Source organism: Pteropus vampyrus, unplaced genomic scaffold, assembly GCF_000151845.1.
Source record: "Pteropus vampyrus isolate Shadow unplaced genomic scaffold, Pvam_2.0 Scaffold19, whole genome shotgun sequence".
Classification (NCBI taxonomy): domain Eukaryota; kingdom Metazoa; phylum Chordata; class Mammalia; order Chiroptera; family Pteropodidae; genus Pteropus; species Pteropus vampyrus.
This window is the reverse complement of record NW_011888800.1, coordinates 3,881,579-3,904,989: the sequence shown is the minus strand read 5'-3', so window position 1 is coordinate 3,904,989 and position 23,411 is coordinate 3,881,579. Positions and strand designations below refer to the sequence as shown.

Here is a 23,411-nt window from a genome sequence, read left to right as displayed (position 1 = left end):
TGTATCTTCATAAAAAAATAAATTGGAAAATTGAAGATATACCTAGGTAGGAATGCAAATGAATTACATTGTATATGTTGTTCAATAGGTTAAACATACTAAACATAAATGTTGCAGGTAATAACACTCTGGGCATGCTATGAATTTATGGTGTCACATTTATTGCAATTATTGATTTACATAAGTATTACAATTTCTCTATCGGTATAACAGATTTTAGCTTGAAAGGACCAAAACCAAGATGCTCACTACAGTTTAATGTTGGCAGCTGGTGAGGAGATGAATTCCAAGCTAGAAGAGAAAGTAGGCAGGAGGTTCTTGCTGTTTCCTAAGGAGAGTGTCCCTGGGTGATACATCTGCTGTTGAAACATCAAAACACATTTCATTGTGGAATCCTCCCATATGCATAATCCAGACTTATTTGATTTTAAATTTATTTGGAAAAAACAAAAAGACATACACATTTTCTATTTTTAAGAAAAAATGCCAAACTCTTTTAATAAATATTGGCTTTCGCGGTAGGCAAAATAATGCCCCCGCCAAAGACTTCCATGTTTTAATCTCTCAAACATGTGATTTTGTTACCTTACATGGCAAAAGAGACTTTTCATATGTTATTAAGTTAAGGATCTTGAAATGGGAAGATTATCATGAATTATCTGGGTGAATCTAATGTAATCAAAAGGGTTCTTATAGGAGGGAGACATGAAGGTCATAGAGAAATAGATGTGATAATGGAAGCACAGGTTGGAGAAATGCCATCGCTAAAAAGGAGGCACCAGACAAGGAATAAAGCAGCTTCTAGAAGCTGGGAAAAGCAAAAAAAAAGGATTTTCCTCTAGAGACTCCAAAAGGAACGCAGCCCTGACAACATCTTGATTTTAGACTTCTAAGAACCATTTTTAGACTTCTGATTTACAAAATAGTAAGAAAATTTGTGTTGTTTTAAACCAGTAAGTATGTGGTAATTTGTTACAGCAAATATAGGAAACTAATACCTTCGTATTTATGTTGTTGACCCGTATTATCTCTAGCAATAATTCCTTTCTGTAGGCTCATTTTCTTTGCCATGAATTTTATTCTTAATCTTGCTTCAGGTGATTCAGTTTATCTAAGTGATCAATTGATCAGGGAAGGAAAGACATAGTGGTCAATAGGCAAACCACAAGTATAGTATTTATTGAGCATTTGCTACATTTATGCATTACACTACATAGCCAAATGCTATGCTGCACTATATTTAATACATTATTTCTGATAGGTGCTATTGGGGTAAAAAAGTTATGCCACATTCTCTATTTATCCAAAACTTACAGTCTCATTGGGAGAGCTGCTAACTTCACACGTGAAGCAATAGTGTTAAAGAATAACTCTAGGACCCAGTGCTCTTGTGAAATATGACTAATGTAGTACCAAATACAAGGAGCTATACAATATTCACCCTAAAAAAGTAAGTGACTATTCTCCTAGTTCATAAAACAATTTCTATTCCATAAGTTTCCTGAATAGGCCTGCATTTATCTTTACATATTTCCTTTTAACATTAAAAAAAAAATTCTAATAGAAATTCTTCATCCTAGGGATCATGTAAACAACTTCATTTGGTCAAACACAGGGTGAAATAAATTTCTTAAAGACAATGTTTTAATCCTACAGGGATTCTTTAAGCATTTCCATCTCTTTTTATAACAAGCATAAAATGAAGCAATTGTCAGAAAACAATTATTTTGATTATAAATATCCAAACCAAAAATAAAAATGAAGTATATATCAGTTAGCGTTCTCCAAAGAAACAAAACCAGTAGGATGTGTACATATGTAGGAAGAAATTCATTATAAGTAATTGATTCATGTGATTGTAGAGGCTGGCAAGTGCAAAATCTGCAGTGTGGATTGATGGGCTTGAGCTCCAGGAAAGCTGATGGTGCAGATCCAGCCTGAAGGCCAACAGGCTGGAGACTCTGACCTTCCTTCCTCCCTCTTATAAGGACCCTTTTGATGACATTATATTCACCAGAGAATTCAGTATAATCTTCCCATTTCAAGTTTCTTAACTTAATCACATATGAAAAACCTCTTTTGCCATGTAAGGAACCCAATCACTTCCCAGTGGTGCAAATGAAGTCTGAAGGCAGTCTGCCGGGGAATTCCCTCTTGTTCAGGGAGATCGGTCTTTTCGTTCTATTCAGACCTTCAACTGCTTGGATAAAGCCTATCCACGTTTTTGAGGGGCATCTGCTTTACCCTCAGTTCATCAATTTAAATGTTAATCTCACTAACATTTAAACACTCTTCAAGTTGACATAAAATTAACCATTGCAAGCCCACTCTGTATCAACTTGGCACCCATACAGATCTCCTCAAATCATACTTAATCTTCTAATAAAGAGCTTACTAAGGTCATTCTTCTGCCTAATATGATACAACTATTCTGTGTACAACTGAAAACATCCTAATATTTTCCCCAAAAGAGGATGCAAAGTTTTTGGTTGATGTTTACTCTTCTCCTTGATATCTTGTAACTTAAATACCTTGAGGTAAAGTTAACAATATTGAATACTGTGATATTAGTGAATGCATCTTATGTTACCTGATAAAGGGCTAAAAGGAAGGAAAATAAAAATATTAGTCACACACAAAAAAACAAATATATTGATAACAAAATAAGGAGGGTATAGTTATGACAATTATAGATCTCATTTCTGTAACTAGTCACATAATCATAGCTGTATTTATAACTATCTACTTCTACTATTTATTCCATATTATCTTTATCTTCAGCAAGAACTTCAACCAGTTGTGGTTCTTTATGTGTTGAGGTGAGCCAAATCTTCATTCCTAAAGGATCTCATTAGCGCTTCTGCCTAAATTGGGTTCTTACAGTCTTCCATTGACTTTCCATCAGGGGCATGGTAATACTAGATGCCCTAAGGGATCATCAATATTCTGGATATATTCTTCCTTACCTGCATTGTGGAGTTTTAGTACAGCTTCCAACTGGTAGTTGGGATCAATCACCTCAGCCAACACCAAAAATCCCTTCTTCGCCTGTTAATTCAGAGGTATGAGAAGTCTGAAATAGCCAGATGTCAATCTTAACTTCCAGTTCAGGGGGATCATTGTGGTGCCTTCTAGTGGAAGCATTTCTCCCTTTAGAACTAAGATCTCTAGACCAGCAGAGTATAAATTTACAGTTATGCTACCCTCATTTCCACCCCTTTGATTCCTGGACCCATGAAACCTGGTTATGGTAGAAATACCACTATAGATTTTACACTGATTTAAGGCATATACAGTCTTCTAGAGAACCTTGCCCCTGTCTTGAAAGGTATTGCCATTTAGTTGGCACTGTAACTAAATCTTCAAAAGGTTGTTCCACCATTCTATCAAACTAGCTGCTTCTGGATGGTGGGGGAACATGGTAAAAGCCGTGAATTCCATGAGCCTGGGCCCATTGCCCCACTTCTTTTACTATGAACTAAATTCCTTGATTAGAAGCAATGCTGTGTAGAATACCATGACGGTGGATAAAGCATTCTGTAAGTCCACAGATGGTAGTTTTGGCAGAAATATTGCATGCTGGGAAGACAAATCTGTATTCAGAATAATTGTCTATTCCAGTAAGAACAAAATGCTGCTTCTTCCATGATGGAAGCAATCCAATATAATAAATCTGTCACCAGGTAGCTGGCTGATCACCCTGGGGACTGTGCCATGCTAGGGGCTCAGTGTTGGTCTCTGCTGCTGGCAAATTGAACACCCAGCAGTGGCTGTAGCCAGGATGACCTTGGTGTGGAAATCCATGTCATTGAGTTCACATATAACCTCCATTCATGCCACCATAGCCACGTTTTTCATATGTCCACCGGTACAGGTGACTGGGGAAAGAGACTGACTGGTGTCTACAGAACAGGTCATCCTGTTCACTTGATTATTTAAATTCTCACCCTCTGGTGAGCATTCACAGGGACACAAATATCTTTAGGTTTTCATCTATTCAGAATGATCTATCCACATCTCTCTTCCCCAGGCTTCCTCGTGACCAACTTTCTAATCGTGTTTCTTCCAAGTCTCTGATCATCCAGCCAAACCATTGGCCACAGCCCAGAAATTAATATAAAATTGCACATCTGACCATTTCTCCTTCTAAGCACACCGAACAGCCAGGAGCACTGCTCAAAATTCTGTCCACTCAGAGGATTTCCATTCACCACTGTCCTTCAGGAATATTCCAGAAAGTGGCTTTAGTGCCACAGCTGTCCACTTTCAGGTGCTGCCTGAATATCACGCAGAACCATCTGTAAACTGAGTGATAAGAAATAAATCTGACAAGAATTTCCTCTGTCAGCTGATCATAGAGAATGCCCCATAAGGCCATAGGTGGAAACTGGGAGAAAGAAGGTAGACTAGCAGGAATGGGGACTATAGGTATTTGGGCCACATCATATAACATACTTCCACCTTCAGAACTTGCTCAGGCCTAATGCTACATCTACCACCTCCATCTGATGATGCTGTTGTGTGTGCCCAGCTTTATGGCTTGGTATATCAGACAACACCTAGTTGATGATGGGCAGCTCAAGTTGCTTGGGAACTTGGTGGCCCATGGTTAAGCATTCTGTTTATCAAAAGGAGAGTAATTATCTACACAAGATTGCAGGGCTTCATTTCAAAATCCTAAGGGCCTATACTGCGACTCACCTATAGGAGCCTGTCAAAGGCTCCTTATCTGCCATTGACACTTCAAGCATCATTAGATCTGCTTGATCATATGACAAAAATGGCAGAGCATTTTGCATAGCAGTCTGGGCCTGTGGCAGAGCTTTCTCCTACTCTGAACTTCACTCAGCACTAGTAGCTTTTCTTATCACTCAGTAAATGGGCCAAAGTAAAACACACAAATGATAAACATGTGGGCTCCAGAATCTGAAGAGTTCTAGTTGGCATCGCATGTCTTCTTTGGTTTTAGGAGGGGCAGGTGCAACAATTTATCTTTCACCTTAGAAGGGATATCTCAACATGCTCCCAAACCCCTAGAAATTTTATTCCAGAAATTCAGGTAGAAGGCCCCTGAATTTCTTTTTCAGCTTTATTGAGGTATAACTAACAAATAAAAATTTTAAGATGTGTAAAGTGTAATTTGTGGTAGTATCACTTATGTGTGGAATCTGCAGGCCCCTAAATTCTTGTCAGATTTATTTCTTATGCTCTGACACACAAATGTCTTATCAACAAGTCTAGAATAGTTTCTACTTCTTGCTCACTAGGTCCAATCAGCATAATGTCATCAATGTAATGGACCACTCTGATATCTTGTGGAAGGGAAAGGTGATCAAAATGCCTATGAACTAAACTCTGACATAGGGCTAGAGAGTTTATATACACTTGAGGTAGAATAGTAAATACATGCTGCTGGCTTTGCCAGCTGAAAGCAACCTGCTTCTGGTTTTCTTTACTAACAAGTGTTGAGGAAAAAACATTTGCCAGATCAATAACTGCATACCAGGTACCATGGGATATGTTAATTTTTTCAAGCAATGAAATCACATCTTGTATAACAGCTGCAACACCTTCCATTGCGTTTCCCAACTCAATGGCCCCAGTTTTCACTGTAGGGTGTGGCCTACAGAGAAGAATGATTGCAGAGCTCCTTTAGGGTACTAGTGCTCCCCTTGCAAATTTATTTCTCACGGTCATGGTTAAAGCTGCGTCTTCTGGATCCTCTCGGGATGGGTAAAATGGTCTTAAATGACAAATTCATTTCAATCTCCCTAAGTCTTTGAATCCTTTCCTCTACAGTAAACCAGGGAAGTTTGGCACTTTCAACTAATCCACTATGGAGACACCTTTTGGTCCATGTTTCAGCCAACCAAACCAGCAAACTGTTAGAGCCCTTTCTAATGCCCCCAACTACAACATTGAATGTAGAATCTCTGCTTAGTGGGCTCATAGCAGTACATTCAAAGTGAAGCAGCAGGTGCTATGTTTAGGAATGACTAGTGTTTCAGTGTGTTCACAGCAATATTTGTTCTGGATAAGAAGGAGAAAGAAAATGGAGGTTACATGGTAGACTGAATTCATATGTAAAAACTTCTTGGTACAAGATATGTAGAGCAAATAGTATAACTAGACTAAAAATATCATCTACCAAATCTCAAAATGTCTTTAAGGTGACTTTGATCAAGTATTCAGCCTTTAGTCAGGATTTCTGAAATTGAATTACTACATCGATTTTATTTAAATAGTTTTTCATTAAGTCTTCCTTTGCACTTACTTGGTTCTTCCCCTTCCAATCTCTGTATTATCTCTCTTTATTCCTTTTTTCTTACCTGATTTTTTTTTTTGAAATAGCTATTTCTTAAAGAATTAAATACTTCTATGTTTCTGATGCCCCACAGTTTTAGAAAATACTTGCAAAATGCATTTTCACTAGGTGCTTTTTTGAGGAAATGGTGGTTAAAAATCATTGGACTCAAAGCTCTTTCCCATTGTGTGCACTTCAGTCTTCAGAATATAAATCCATTTTGTAATTACTCCAATATTCTCATCTTAGAAACTTTGCCTGACACACCATTCCATATGTTTATGATTCTCTGAATGAAAAAGTGTTCCCTGACAACCATTCAGATTTTTCCCTTTAATTTCCATTTATGCCTTATTGTCTTATAATGTTCAACTGAAAATATATGTTGCAATATTGTGTGACATTATCAGTATTACTTAAGATTTTATATACCTATATATCAGCCAAACATCAGTTAAATCTCGCTATTCTCCTTTCTGTACATCTTCCTTCCTGGAAGAGCACAGGTAATAGATTCAATTTCTCCTTCATGACAAGTTGACTTTAAGCATTTCTTACAAACTGAAGACAAGAATCAATTTGCATTTTGGTTTGAATTATTTTTAAAATGTGAACTGGAAATGGAATTTGGCTTAACGTTTGTGCAATTAAAGTGATGGTACTAACTGCAATGCTTTTTAGATGAAACTTATATTAGGGTTGATTTTAAGAATAGTGTAAAGCCAAGACACAAGACTAATTTTAAGGTCCTGCTAATAAATAACGTTGTTAGGAAAAAAGAGGGTATTCTGATGATTTGTAATCCTGCAATAATGGCTTCTAAATAGTTAAGATTAGTGTGAGAGATGAGCGCCTTTCCACCCTCTATGCCATATGCCAGCAGGGGACAAAAATCAATCTTGCAAGGGCTCTGATTACTTCTGCTCCAAGTTTCTTGTCAGCAGATTCAAAATGTGCAGGGCAATGAATCTTCCACAAGGTAGAGGTGCTGCCCATCAGCTGGAAATCTTTTTTCCCAACTTCTGGTATAATATCTGCTTGTGATAAATTAGGAGGAGAGAGAAAAATAGAAGACTATTTGGTGCAACAATTTTAATCCTGTGTTATCAGTACACAGAGAAAGTGACACCAGTTCCTGTGGCTTTGAAATGAAAAATGTACCCTTGGAGGGTAGAAGCTTGAAAGTTAAGTAACGAATAAAATAATTGTCTTTGTCATCTTAAAATACCATGCTGTTTAGCAGATGATAGAGGGAGAACCACATTAAGGGTTGATACTTTAATTAATAGGTATTAATATCTGAAGCAAGTTGTCTAGACTTGGATCCACATTGGAAGCTAAAAGAAAAAAATTGAATTCCGATTATAATAAAAACACAGAGAAGCGAGCAATAAGAGGAACAAGGACAGTGCACCTGACAATAATAGTTCCCCGCAAATATCCACATGCTAATCCCCCCAAACTGAGAATATGTTACCTTTCATGGCAATGGACTTTGCAGATTTGATTCAGTTATGCACGTTGACCTGGGGAGATTATCCTAGATGCCCAGGTGGGCCCAGTATAATAACAAAGGTCCTTAATGTGGAAGAGGAAGACAGAAGAAGTCAGAGTGATGCAATGCAAGAAGAATTTGACTCACCTTTGCATACTTTGAGGATGGAGGAAAGGGGCCATGAGTCAAGGAATGTGCAGCCTCTAGAAGCTGGAAAAAGAAAAGAAATGGATCCTACAACTAGCCTAAAAAAAAAGAACATAGCCTTTCTGACACCTTGACTTTAACCCAGTGAGACCAACAAGAGATGTAACTATAAGATAATAACTGTATTTTCTTTAAAGCCCTAAAATTTGTCATAATTTGTTAGAGCAGCGATAGAAAACTAATAGAGACAAGCTATAAAAAGATAAAACAAGTAATAAGCTTTAAATTTATATATTATAAATTTTCCGTGAATTCTTATCATTGCTCACAGAAAGATACTCTGATAAAATCTTTCTCTTTGTTCCTGATTGTCTTTCAATAGTTCTCAAATGCATTTAAGTTATGAATGTCCTTTGACCTGGAAATTGCATTTCTGGGAATTTAATTAAATAATTAAAGGTACGTGGAATGATTCTTTACAAGAGTGTTCGGAATAGCCTCAAATTAATAATAGACTAAACGTTCAGCAGTGGCGATTATTTGAATAGATTTTGGCAGAACCTCAAACAACACACTATGCAGTTATTAAAAATTACTTCAATGACAACTGGTTGAATTGAAAAAACATTCTTAATTATGTTGAGTTGAAACCAGGTACAAAATACTATGTAGGGTGTGATAATACTGGTATGTAATATTGGATATGTTGATGCATGATATTGGTGTGATGTATCTATAACTGCACCAATACTTTATACAATTTTTTCATATATATCACCAAATATACATGAGTTGTGAGTGTACATGTGTTTTAATCCTAGTCTTAGATTAAGAAAAACACCAAAAAGTATCTTTAGATATAATATTTTTCTGCCTATATATGCGTATGTGTGTGAAATTTTACATTTTTATCACTTCTAACCAAATGGTAGTTGAAGAACTAAATATGCAATTGTCTTATATTTAAGCTCTCCTCTACCCAACATAGTAAAGTTTAACTCAGTCTGAAAAGAGAAACAACCCAAAACAACCCAAAAGTACAGTGGATTTTGTGGGGGGTTTTTCTGGGCCTGGTCACTTGAACCCAGCATTGGTTATCAAACAGTACCCTAAAAAGCCCATGGTCACATGAGGGTATAAAATGGTACAATCTTTCCAAAAAACAATTTGGCAAAATGTATCAAAATCCTCAAAAAATTATACCTTTTGAATCAGCAATGCTATGTCTAGAAATATAAAGAAATAATAAGCAAAGGTTATTACAAATAAGAATATTCATTAAAGGCTCATTTGTGTAGGGGAAAACTCTGAAACAACTTTAATGCCCAATAAGAGGGGGACTGGGCAGTAATTCAAAATAATGTTTTCAAAGAATATTTAATTATATGGAAAAATGTGTTCAATATGTTCCTAAATGAATAAAAGCAGGCTGCAAAATTGAATATACAATATGATTCCAATTTAGAAAATAAAAAGGAAACTATGCCAAATGTTAAGAGCAGTTATCTCTGGGTAGTGGAACTCAGTTTTAGATTTTTTAGATTTTTTAACCATGCATGTATTTGTGTGTGTGTGTGTGTGTGTGTGTGTGTGTGTGTGTGTGTGTGTGTGTGTGTGTGTTACGGTTTCCATTTATTCTATCATGTGCATATATTACTTTTCAAATTAAGAAGACAATTTTTGCCACTTAGATTATACCATACTCTCTGGAAGCATCTCAGAGTCAGTTAGACCATCTACCAGAATTTAATTGAAATCAGGGTGTTTCCTCTCCTGTCAGCCTGTCTGCCTTGCCAGTTCTTGAAATTTGGTTCCCTTTAATGGCTATGACTTGAGAAACTCTCAAGAAATCTGTGCAATTCGTCTTTTTAGGAACACTGGTAAAGAACCATGGCCTGTCCTAGGAAGTAAATCCCTTCTTCCCGAACTGAATCTGACAGTTCATCCAGCATAGCAGGACTAGGGACTGTTGGAACCCACAGCCAACACTCACTTTGTAGCAATGCACAGAGGAGAGTTTGCTCTGGGCCTTGCAGTTACTCCTAGGAACACCAGCCACACAAGACAATACTGTTACAAGCAAACTTTCCACCAGGGAAACAGATATCGTTTATATTGTTTCTGGTCATAATCAGCTCCCGACGGGAAAATCTCAATTTAAAATTTATCTGTCCTGGGTTCGGGCTCTCTCCTGTGGCTCATATGTGCCACAGGCAGTGGGTGTTAGGATGGAACTCGTAAGGCCTTTTTAAGGAATATGAGATTAAGGGCCTTGAGAAAGTATTTATTTTCTCCCCATTGAGCACATAAAGGGTGGGGCTGCCTCATTCACATGTACTCCTCCCAGCATCTGGCACAAACCATTGCACATAGTCAGTACTCAGTATTTTTAATTCCTTGAATGATAAATGATGCTTTTAAAAAAAATTCTTTTCAGAGTTCATAATGACCACTTTTGGTTGTATATATTTGTGTGTTTAGAGCTATGATGTCCCTTTTATTCTAATGCTCATGAAAGATGGGAAAAGTAATGTCTCCCTTTTTCAAGGTTTTACTGGGCCTCAGATAAAAGGGAAGAAATAATTCCATCTCATTCTAAGGAAACTACAGAGTCTTTCAGTTCAAGAGATCAAAGCTGCATTAACTCTTCCAGTTACTGCCATTTGCCATTTTCTATCATTTAGTGCTCTGGAAAAGGTAATCTACTAAATAGTACCCAAGTGGCCTGGCAGTTTATTAAGTGAGCAATTTATTCTTTTCTTGCTACTAAGATCAAACCATTCACCATTCAAATTCTTCACATTCCTCAGAGATAACAAGGTGGGAAAATATCCTTATCTTACAGATGTGGAAACTAAGGTTGAGTGTTGAATCAAATCAGCAGAGCAGGGAGAAAAAGAGATTTTCCATTGCTTACCCTAATTCTCTAGTACACATCGTCCCTTTTCTAAATTTATAATTCAGTTTTTTAAGCTTATCAGAGCCCTGAGAAAAGGTTGAAGCCTTCTCTTTTAGCAAATCTATGTAAAAGGAGAGCTGCTCTGGGTCTCTAGGAATAGTGCCAGTCTGCGGCACTCTGAGAAATAGAGCATGGTTAGAGATGGGTAAGAAAATGGGCTAATTCAGTCAATAAAGTGATAAACAAGAAATAATAAGCTATTAAGTCTCATGAAACAAGGAGGAGTTGAGAAGATTTAAAGATACTTATTCTTTGCCTGTAGTTATCAAAAGTAAATATTCATGCTGAAATCATGCTGATACTAAAACCAATCCATTTTTAGAGTTCATCCATGCCTCCATTGTTGTTCACATTAGATGAGGGTGATTACTGCTCCATCTCTCCCCCACCTCCGGTCAGATTGAGGTCACATGACCTCAAAAATCTCTCACTGCAAACTGTGGAAAAACTGTCGCTGTCCTTAGAGCTGTGACAGTAGCAAAGCTCCTGGACTGCTTCACCATCCCGCCGAGGGCTCCCGGGGGCCCTCCTGCTTCATGAAAACAACAGCGGCAAGAACTACAATATAAGTGCAACTTCTGTAATATACACTATCTCATTTGATCATCATGGAAAATCCTACAAGATAGGTATTATCATCACTATCATATACATGAAAAGAATGAAGCCCAGAGGACTAAATAACGTGCCTATGTCCATAGAGTTAGTATAGGTCTGGTTTTAAATCCAGGCCTATAAAATTCCAAACTTCTCTTTCTGCATGGGATGGTGCCTCTGCATTGTGCTATACTGTGTGGACTCTTCTGGTGAAAGTTTAAGTAACGTGCCAGGACTTAAAGTCCATTTTACCAAACTCTTCAAAAAAGTAAGAAAGTGTATTATAGCAGTTCTATGGGCTCTTATTACACAGACACAGACTAGAGTCTTCCAAAACTAACAGATCTATATGTGCATTAAAACATTTCCAAAATGTGACTTAGGTCCACAACATGGCACAGCAAAACTGACATTTGCTGAATGCCAAAATTATAAAAGACACTATTATTTTACCTCTATAAGTTCCAGTATGTCTCTAGCCCAGAGAAGATTTTCTAGCATACAATCTTCACTCAATGACATACACACACACACACACACACACACACACACACACACACACACACACATACACAAAAGTATTATGAAAATGTCTACAGTATATGATCATACTCTAAATAACTTGGTTGCTGGTATTTATCAAAAAACTCGACCCCAAAATTGCCACTAAGATGCCAAATTTTTAGCTAGAATTGAACACGTCAGGGTAACTGGTAGCCTGTCTGATTCACATCCCATCACCAGTAAAATAAAGCATACTAATTTTTAGACCCAGGAGAATTAGCTGGGCCACACTCAGGTTGCCATGAAGTACCCAAATACCTGTATAAAACATACTTTTAGTAGTTATCCCTGGATGTTTCCATTGCCGGTCTTACTTATTTATTTTCATCTCCTATGATTTCTACATCTTAACAACAAACCTATGTGACTTTTGTAATAAAAATGTAAATATATCAACATCCAGAAAAAAAATCCTTCCAAATATACAGAAACGCATCTCATTAATAACAGCCAAAAGTTATTGTACATTTTCTATGTGCCAGGCACTGTATTATGCATTTAATATTCGCAATAACTCACTGAGGATAGTATTGCCCCCATTTTACAAATGAGAAAATTGAGGCATATGATAGAATAACTTGCTCAAGGTCAAACACACTTAGTAAGTCAAGAAGCCAACATTGAAAAAGGCAGTCTTACTCCAGAGTTTATGTTCTTAACCATTGCACCATTTCACCACACAATGAACAAATTGATGGTAATGTAGCAATGAAAATAATACTCAGAGTGCAATTAAAATTATGAAAAGTAATAACCAAAAAATTTCATAAATAGAAAAAAACAGAAATAGAAAAAGCCATCAAAATATTAGTGGTGATTGTTTTTCTGGAGTACAATCAGGAATGATTTTTCGTGTCTAATTTTCTATACTTTCTAATATTTAATAATAGTATATCTTTTGTAGTCTTTTTTTAAAAAAAGTAATAGAATCAATAATCAAGAACTCTAATATGGAAGAGCCCTAGATTATACTCTTAAGAAAAAATACAAATATTAGAGACAAATCTTAGGAAGAGGTTCAAATTTAAATTCTAGAAGTTCGGCATGCCTTTAGAAAGTGAGCAGAAAGTGTGCGGTCTCAACACCAGACTGTAAACTTCTTGATGTTGGGATCATATGTCTTACTAACTTTTATCGGTCTATGTCTTAATGCCTACTGCAAAGCTATGAATCAGATGGTCATCACATTGTTAAAATTGAATTGATTTGTGGTTTATCATATATTTTTCCTGAGTGGCTAAACTTAAGAAGTGAGAAAAGGGCTTACCTCAAACAGGTGCCCAGGGAAAAAGCAATCTATTATATGCCTCTGAATCCACAATTTTAAACATGTGCCATTGGCTATCCACATGTTTAAGTTTTACTTCCTAATTTCTCCTTTGCTCTTGTCTAAAATTCTTTGGATCCAAGAGCCTTTCTGTGCTACCAACTGGAAACATAATGTTAACAGCAGAAACTGATGTTTCAGAGTTCTTCTGCATAGCTCACCTCAAAGTATTATGTCAAAGTTCCCCAGGATATTTGCAGTCATCAACCTCATGGGAATGGAAGAAAACAAACAAACAGAACCTTTTTTGACAGTCTAGATGAACATCTGACTGTCGGCAGAAATGTCCTCTGGGCATAAATCATGAGGTCTACAGAGGCCGATGAGTTGGGAAACGTGTATCTAGAAAGTTGCTCCCTAACCTATCCCACCTGGATATATTCCACTATTTGTAAAAATCAAGTCATAAGGTTTAAACAAATTATATGCAGATAGGAAGGAAGACCCTGATACTTCTCAGTTTCTTTCCATGTTCCAGAAGTAATCATTTCTTTAATATTCATTAATAACAAAAGTTATCTCCATGATATAGAGGACAACACTAACATTCAAAATAGTTAAGTAATAATACAATATTTCAATCTACCCAGGGTTTGAAAGCAGGTTTCTGAGTCCAAGGCCTATATTACTCCCCCTTATACCATCTGAGAAACTTAAGGTTAATATGGTCAGATCCCTTAAGCTACGCTTCAGCAAATAGGGACACATTTTCCAATGGTTCCAATGCATATGTCCCTTCCCGTGGAGGAGTGACATGTGGCTAGAGTCTTTGGAGTCTGAAATTACTTCAAGGTGGAACTGCTGGTAGTAGAAAAGATTAAGCATCCTAGTTCTCGAATGACTGTCTTTCTGACTTCCAAGATCAGACTTATCAAGCCTCGCATCGCTTTCTCCTCACTCATTGTCAGAGCCTAAGCATCCAACACTAGCTATCATCACGTGATGCTCATGCTTATAAATTTATATTCTTTCATTAAACTAGCTTTTATCTCTCATCCCTTTCTACATAACCAAACCTTTCCACTCAGCCTTTTGAGGCCATTGTCCATTATCACCAAACTCCCCTACGCCTGCAGTATCTTCTCTAAGTGTTCTCTTCATGTTCTTCATCTGATTAAAACCTGAGGGTCTCCTACAGACACTACTTTCTGCATCTCTCAATAGTTAATGGACTTTCTCCTACATCCTATGTTCTTTGGGACTCATCGGCCATGTCTTTTGGCTATTTATAAACTTTCTCTGTTAAGACCCCTGCTGCCTTAGAGCTCAGGTCATCACACTTTTCCAATCCTTACCTTTCCTCTCATCTACTTAGCTTCTGGTCCTTCCCCCTCACTTAGTGATAACTCTAACATCTGGATCCCTGTCTCTCTCACTAACCATGTTTTAAAGACTTCAACTTGCACACAGATGAGACATCAAATACATGGCCTTTCAGCTTTCTCAGTTAAGTGACCTTTTGAACTCTCCCAATGATCACTTTTACCATTCAACCTTTGCTCCATGGTCATACCAAAGATCTCATTAGTATCACTAACAGCATTGCCTTTAAAAACTCAGTTTTAAACATACTGTCTGGCAATCATTTTCTATCATTGTATATCATTTCAGCTTGTTTATGCTAATGTTCTAGTAATTCTATGACCTGACTTAGAATTCCCTCTACCAATTATCTCATTCTTCATCTTGCCACTGATCTTCACAATTCATCCCTAATCCAGTCCAGACTACATAGTCACTCTAATCATCCCTTTGCAAACATCTTAACTGCCTTGCCCCACTCTCCCTTCATTGCATTCAGCTGGCAATACACCAATCCTGATTAAACTTATTTATTCAGTGTCTGCAAACAAACAGTTTAGCATTACTGGAGAAAATCATGTATTCATACTTACTGGACTCCCTTCAAATTTATGATCACAAGTTTCAATTTAGCACTCAAAAATACATGGTGATACTAGTTTGTTTGCCTATTAAATTCAATTTTCTCCTCTTCGAAATATGTTTCATGCCTTCACTCTACTCAAATCTTCAACTAATATTACCCTTATTCCTCACTCTTAGATGATGCTTTCGCTACATATCTCCTGGAAAGATAAATGCAATTGGAAGTACTGCATATTTCCATGAACAATTCCAGTAACCAATCTGCATCTGTAAGCATATATTCTAGCTTTCCCGCTGTCTCCACTCTTATCTAAGACCAACTATTCTACTTGTGCTCTGAATCCAAGCTCCTTTCATTTTCAGTTTTACTCTGTATCTGTTACTTTTCTCTACTGCATTGTAACTTTTTCCCTCTCTAATCAATCATTTCCATAGACATACAAATATACCTTAATACAAGTTCTCTTTTTAAAAAAATAAAAAAAACTATCCTTCTTGAATCCATTTATTTCTCCAGCCCCTAGCCCATTTCTCTGCTCCCCATTGCAGCAAACCTAATTTTTAAAAGTTGTCTATATTCACTGTCTGTAATTCTTAACCTCTCAATCTCTCCTCAAGGCACTAAATCTTTACTATCACTCCTCTGAAGGAATCAGATCTTCAATGGTAGACAATGACCTACTTTAAATATTGCTTTGTTTAGGATTTAAGAATACCACACTTGCATAATTTTCCCCACCTTTACTGATCACTCCTTCTCAATCTGCTTTGCTGGCTTCCACTGTCCTGATAGAGTATCTAAGTTCTATTCTTGGTTCTCTCTTCTCTAACTACAGTCTCTCACATGACCCCATCCAGTTTCAAAGGCCATCTATATGCTAATAAAACTTAATTTATATCCCATATCAAGACCTCTTCTTGAGCTCTAAACACCTATCTCCAACTGCCTACTTGACATCTCATGTAGCTCTCTAACAGGCATCTCAAACTTAACAGAGGCCAAATAGAACTGCTGGTTTTTCCCCAGAAATATACTTCCAACTTTTCAGGGCCTTTTTCATTTCAGTAAATGGCATAGCCACCTACTCGGTGGATCAGGCTCAAAACTTGAATTCTTTTTTTACCCTCACCACACTTATACCCAATCCATCAGTAAATCCTTTTGTCCTATCTTTTAAAATACATCTCAAATATGACCAATTCTCAACACATCTATAGTAACGATTGGTTCAAACTACCTTGCCTGGACTGCTGCAGTGGTCTATTGTTTTGTATATACACATATAAACCCTATCACTACCTGCTCGTGGCTGCTCAAATCCTTCCTGTGCCTTCCCATTATACCTAAATGAAATCAAAACTTATCACTATGGCCTACAGGACTTTATATGATCTATATGATCTAGTCCTTGCCTGCCTCTCAGATGTCATTTCCTCCCAATCTTCCCCTTGGTTTCTGCATGAGTGCCATATTGGTATTCTTTATAAACCCTGAAAATGGGCTCCTGCCTATCTCTATGCCCTTACATTTTCTCTTTCTTTTGCCTGGAATGCTTTCTAGTAAATCCTTACAAGGCTGCCTTCCTCATTGTACTTGTCACAATTTGAAATTATTTTCTTCACTCGTCTATGTTTATTGTCTTTCTCTCCCACTAGAACATAAGTTCCAGGAATGTTTCTCCCAGACATTAGTATGTTTCCAGGCCCTAGAATAGTGCCAAGCATCTAGATGTCTAAATAATTTTTACTGGTCACTGAGAAAAAAAATTGTGTCTACTTCAGAAGAAAATAAATGATCTATTTCAATAAGAGTATAAGATTAAAAACTATGGTGATAACCGATGATTAAGAGAAATCTGGGACAGAGATTGTTAGAAGAAAAAAAAAGAATGGTTATGGTCATTGCAGATAGTCTTTTTTGAATATGGTTGTAAATAGAAAATACACGTAGACTTTAGAAATATGCTGAGCTAAATAAAACAATATACTATAGCTATTCTCGTAAGCAGCCTGAGGTGACCTCCAAAAATGGTTCTCTATTCACTAGACCCAGAAAACCCCACAAAATCATGCAAATCAAGAAGTTCAAATCTTCGTGTTCGTTTCAAGAACACTCATGAAACTGCCCAGGCCATCAAGGGTATGCATATCCAAAAAGCCACCAAGTATCTGAAGGATGTCACTTTACAGAAGCAATGCGTCCCATTCCGTCATTACAATGGTGGAGTTGGTAGGTGTGCCCAGGCCAAGCAGTGGGGCTGGACACAGAGTCAGTGGCCTAAAAATAGTGCTGAATTCTTGCTGCACATGCTTAAAAATGCAGAGAGTAACGCTGAACTTAAGGGTTTAGATGTAGATTCTCTGGTCATTGAGCACATCCAGGTGAACAAAGCTCCCAAGATGCAGCATAGAACTTACAGAGCCGGTGGGCAGATTAACCCCTACATCAGCTCTCCTTGTCACATTGAGATGAACCTCACTGAAAAAGAGCAGATTGTTTCTAAACCAGAAGAGGAAGTTGCACAGAAGAAAAAGATATCCCAGAAGAAACTGAAGAAACAAAACATATGGCCCGGGAGTAAATATAGCATCAAATAAATGCTAATAAAAGTTAAAAAAAAAAAAAACCAACAACAACAACAACTCCAATATTCCATATTATTGAACTTAGACTCACATGGGAATCTGGTGAGTAAAGAATCTGGTAAGTAGTTTATGTGCTTGATATAGAGCTTTTGAAAAGTTCCTTGAGTAAAAAGGGCTTACCAGGGATCATTAGGAAAAAACTATAACCACACAAATATCAGAGATATTTTGGAATATAGTAATCTGAAATAAATTATAATTTTAAAATATGTTAATAGGGTTGTTATTTAGCTTGAAGCTATTCTACAGTTTACTGTTCATATAGCTTAAGAAATCTCCAACTCTTTTTCTTTCTAAAATATAGGTAATATGGAAGTCCCATGGGGTCCTTGAAAAGGAGAAAGTTAACATTAGTATTTGAACTGCGAAGTAGTGATCAATTAGTTTATTAATAATCAGATAATTGAGTGGGGGGTGCTGAATAAAATGAAAAGTAGAAATAACCAGGCAGGACAATTTTAAGAACCATCTCTCAGCTTTATAAACTAATCCTTCTTTAATGGCCCTTTTTAATGTAATTTATAGTTTCATCATTACCCTTTTTGTATTAGTAATTATTTCTAAAATACCAAAGAACCATCTTTTTTTCAAGGTCCTTTCCTCAGTTTGATTTACAACCCAGCTCAAGTTGGACTCTGTCTTTCTGAGGTTTGACATTTCAAAATATTTATTGCTCTTTTACATTAATGCCTTTCTCATGAATCTGAAGGTGACCGTTATTTCTTTCATCGTGTCGTAATTAAATGGGTCAACTATTGCTTTATTATTTCCACTATTTGTCTGCACAGCACATTAAAATTTTCAGATTAGAAAGTGATATTGAGCATTGTGTGACTATAACAAACAAATATCTCCGAAAACGTAGGGTCCTCTTGATGCATAGCTAACGGAGCTGTTCCAAGCGAAAGCACAAAATCTTTAATATTTTATTGATCAGATCTAAACCTTCTGCCCAAAGTGGCAATTAAATTTCAATTAAACTGACTGAAAGCATCATATTAAATTTCAGCGCTTTACGAGCTATCAGATAATGCTGCAGGACAAATCTTTAGTATGATCACACTCTTTTCAAATTATATTATCCTGTTCATTCACAATAAAAGTGACAGTTTTAGGTATACTTTCAATATTTCTTGAATATAAACCCTCTAATGAACACATTTTATTGCCTTTAAATCAATTATTATTGGATATTTTAATAAAGTGAATTGAGCACTTTGTTTTACACACTGCTTAGAAGTTATTATATTTTGCAGTCTGCACAGCAAAGAACTGAATCAGAGAGAAATGGCCAAATATCTGACAGTATAGGAGAAATGAAATGAGCCATTTATAAGGAGGTGGGCTTCCTGGCTCATTCTATAACATTTAATGATACATGCTAATTAGTATCTGATTAATGGTTTTTTTCTTTTTCAAATTTAAGTCCAAATTCTAGTAGTAGCTCTGATAGAAGAGGAAGATGATAGAAATCACAAAACCATATGTGAATATAATCTTATGTATAATTTACTTTGAAAATTAGGCATATACATTTTTGTTTATTTTTATTACATCTCCCTTGCCCTTTGAATCTGTAATTTATAATATTAGATCCAAGCTTTTCGGAACAAAGTTTATGTCAAATGTTGACCAAAATTGTGCCTACCTGAATGACAGAAATGGAATCCTGAGGCATTGGTTCTTCATTTGGCCAACCTCATGAATAACACAGACCTCAGACTTTTGCATACAGCCAAGGTGGTCAGTATTGATGGCCAAGATGGCAAAATGAATGCTTCAGCTCTGTGCTGTCCAGATCGGTCATCACATACTTGAGACATCACCTCATATTCCTTTCATGCACAGCTCAATATACTGGCCCAATTTCATGCACAAATATACACCATTTACACACAAACTGGGCCAACATAGCATACAAACATGCTCAGAGAGAAAAGACTGAACAAGTGAATGCCTTCTACTTTGAAAGAATCCAGCCACGTATAAGGATTTTGTACTGCCTTGTGAATACGGAGATGCCTTTATTGCTGAAGTTGGAAAGATGCTGTAATAACCTCAGTATAATTCATTGGAGTGGATTAAATTAAAATTTAGATGAAAATCTTGATCTCTTATTAAAATGATTCAATTAGATTATGGTCCCTGAATTTGAGTAATTGAGTCTCAGGGCGACAAGAGACTTTAACGAGTCATTAAAACTATCCCTCTGTGTGGAGCTGGATTAAGGGACCAACAGCAAGGCTGTTCGTGGCCCTGGCATCAATCCATAAGGGACACAAGAACATCATTTCAATAAATGTGAGACCAGTAAATTGTGGCTTTCATATGCAACCCATATATGAAGTAAACTACATAAATTGCCCAATTCCTGCTTAAGTAAACTGTACCTCCAAGTCATAATTTAAAAATATTCCTTTCAAGTGCTGTTCTTTCTGTTGAGCATGGTCCACGACAACTGAAATTAGACAGAGTCAACAGACTGCTGTTTACCAAGAAAGAATGGTAGAGGATCTGCTTCCCAACAACAACAAAAAATTGTGGTTTAAAAATAAAAAGGTAATACAAGCAATCTAAAAAGTGGGACGGGTTCCGCTCAACCATTTCAGAATATTGACTATGCTTCAGGTGGTTGAAGTGAATCAAGACACCGGTCCAATTTTTATTGAGACAGACTCGGATTCTCCTTCACTTAATATTTTGAAAGGAACCAGAGAAATGTTGTGCCAAGCGAGACTCCTACCTCCCATATCATATCACAGACCACGAATTTAGGAATGGGAACTATTGAAAACACGTTGAAACTTTAAGTAATCCTCACTATCGGCAAATCCCTGTATACATAACTAAAGCATTAATTATAGCATCGGTCTATTATTTGGGTACGTTTTCGGTTAAGCAGAGACAGTTAACAACAGAAAATCCTGAAAATGTTCACTATCATATCTAAGTGGGTTGGTGGTTTACACATTAGCAACGTAGTGGTGTAATGTGTGTGTGTGTGTGTGTGTGTGTGTGTGTGGTGGGGGATGACCTCGGTTTGGACACTTTAAAAAAAAATAAGCATAGCAGAAAATATGTTTCCCGGTAAGGGTTGAACGCTTCAAAGTTGAAAACCTGCCCACTTGGACTTCCTCAGGTGAAAGAGGAAATCCAGGATTACCTTCCTAACCGCTCTCCTGCCCTTAGCCAGGACCTACGGGATTCTTTCACTCCTCCCCTAGATGTCTTCAAAGTGTTCAGAGTGAGCCACTGAGGTGAGAGAATACACTAGAAATTCTACTTATATTTATTTTTTATCTAAAAATAAGAAGGATATTAATTCTTTATTAAAACTCAATATACGGTTTGACACTGACAATCTCACTCAGACACGTGTCACATAGAGTACAAGTGGTATACTAGCAAAGTGGTAATGTCATAAGGGCGAGAAAGGGCCCTCCTGCATTCCTTTGCTCCCAGCCCTCCCAAGCACATGATCGTCTACATCAACCCAGTAGACAGAATTCCAGATCACGTTATTGTGTTCGAACCAAACTAACCCTCACCTTGCCTGGACTGCTGCAATGGTCTATTGTTTTGTATATACACATATAAACCCTATCACTACCTGCTCGTGGCTGCTCAAATCCTTCCTCACCAGATGGCCATAGAGCTTTAAAAAATTCCTGTAGAAAACTGTGGTAATGCAAGCACAAGCAAATTCTCTTATTTCTAATCAAGGGCTTCCTCATTCATACTCCAAGTCAAAAATAGGATGGCCTACATTGGTCTAACAAAAATTCAGGCCAAAAAATTTAAAATGATCAGAAAGACTATTTGATATATAGATTTACATTCAGAACAATGAATAATGATCTTTACTCTACTCATACAACAAATATTTCTTGAGCACCTATGGTGGGCCAAGCAGTATTCTGGGCATCAGAAATGACAGTGAGCAAAAAAAGACAAGTCCCTGCACTAGTAGGGAGAGGGGTAAGGTGTTTAATAAACTAAACAAGTAAATTATATGGAGTGTTCAAAGGTAACAGGAGAATAAATGAAGCGGGGAGAGAGATGGGAAATGTTAGGGAAGGGTTTCTAATTTTAAATAAGATCATTAGGGAAGTCCTCACTGAGATGATGATATCTGATGAAAATGATGCAGTGATGATCAGAAAGACATATCAAAACTAAACACCCACTACTTGAAAACAAACATTGACGATTTGAAAGCAGAATAATTGGTGTGTTTAAAAAATAAGATATTCTTTGTAATTTTTAAAGTGCATTTTGAAATTAGGTCATTCTTTTAAATTTTTAATTTTGTGTATGTTTTTAGAATAAACAATATATTAATACAGCAAACCCGTATAGTATTTGTAAATAAACACATTTTCATATATTTGAGATGAGTTCTCTAAAAATCTTTTTGGAGTAATAGTGAGTAATGATGGAAGAATTTGGGGAGTACTCCTCTCAACTACAACCAAAGTAATTTATCTAAAACAAAATTCGATTACTCTCTTGCTTATAAGATTCTGATTGCCCTAAAGAATATACTCAGATTCTTGGCTCTTTAGACTTTACGTGACCTGGTTGCTCTCTTCTCCACACTTCAGCCAACAGTTCAGTGAGACTGAACTTCTCCTAGTTCCTAGAGTCACCCATACTCTCACCCACTGGCCTTCACACACCCTAGTGCTTCCCTCTCCAGGGCCTTCCCCACTTTTTACCTGGCCAACTGCTCCTGTCCTTCATGTTTTGAGTCACTTGCATAGTCACTTGCATGAGTCAGAGGCTTTCTCTGACTCATCAAGTTGAGCTTAGCTGAGTTTATAAGTTATCATCCAGCCTCATATTTATTCCAGCTTTCCTGTGAGCAACGGGAATACATGGACTTGTCCTATGTCACCGTAGTCTCAGAGCCCAATCCAGTGATTCATATAATAGGTATTTCACATTTATTTGTTAAATGACTAAATGAATAAACAAATGGATGTAGCCTCTGCATAAAGTTGACCCTTGAATAACATAGGTAGAACTGCATGATCTACCTATATATGAATTTTTTTCAATAAATACCATAAATGTATTTTCTCTTCCTTATGATTTTCTTAATATTTTCTTTTATCTAGCTTACTTTATTGTAAGAATTCAGTATATAATACATACAACATACAAAATATGTATTCATCAACTGTTTATGTTATCAGTAAATCTTCATATAAACAGCAAGCTATTAGTAGTTAAGTTTTGGGAGAGTCAAAAGTTATATGCATGTTTTCACCTGCATGGGTTCATGCCCCTACCCCCTGGATTGTTCTAAGGTCAACTGTGTTTAAGTATTGCTACCAATTTTAAAGCTTCTGTCCACACTCATAGAGTTCAGAGCTCCACAGATTGTGCTCTTCTGATAATTTCTCTATATATTTTTACTATAGAACATTTTACCCTGTATTTTAATTATTTTTACCCTGGAAGGTATGATCACTGGTAGGAT

General features: G+C 36.7%; 1 pseudogene; it reads left to right on the top strand.

Annotated features, from left to right (window-relative positions):
• Window positions 1–17,279: 17,279 nt before the first annotated feature.
• Window positions 17,280–17,878, top strand: LOC105288775 (annotated as a pseudogene).
• The last annotated feature ends 5,533 nt before the right edge of the window (window positions 17,879–23,411 follow it).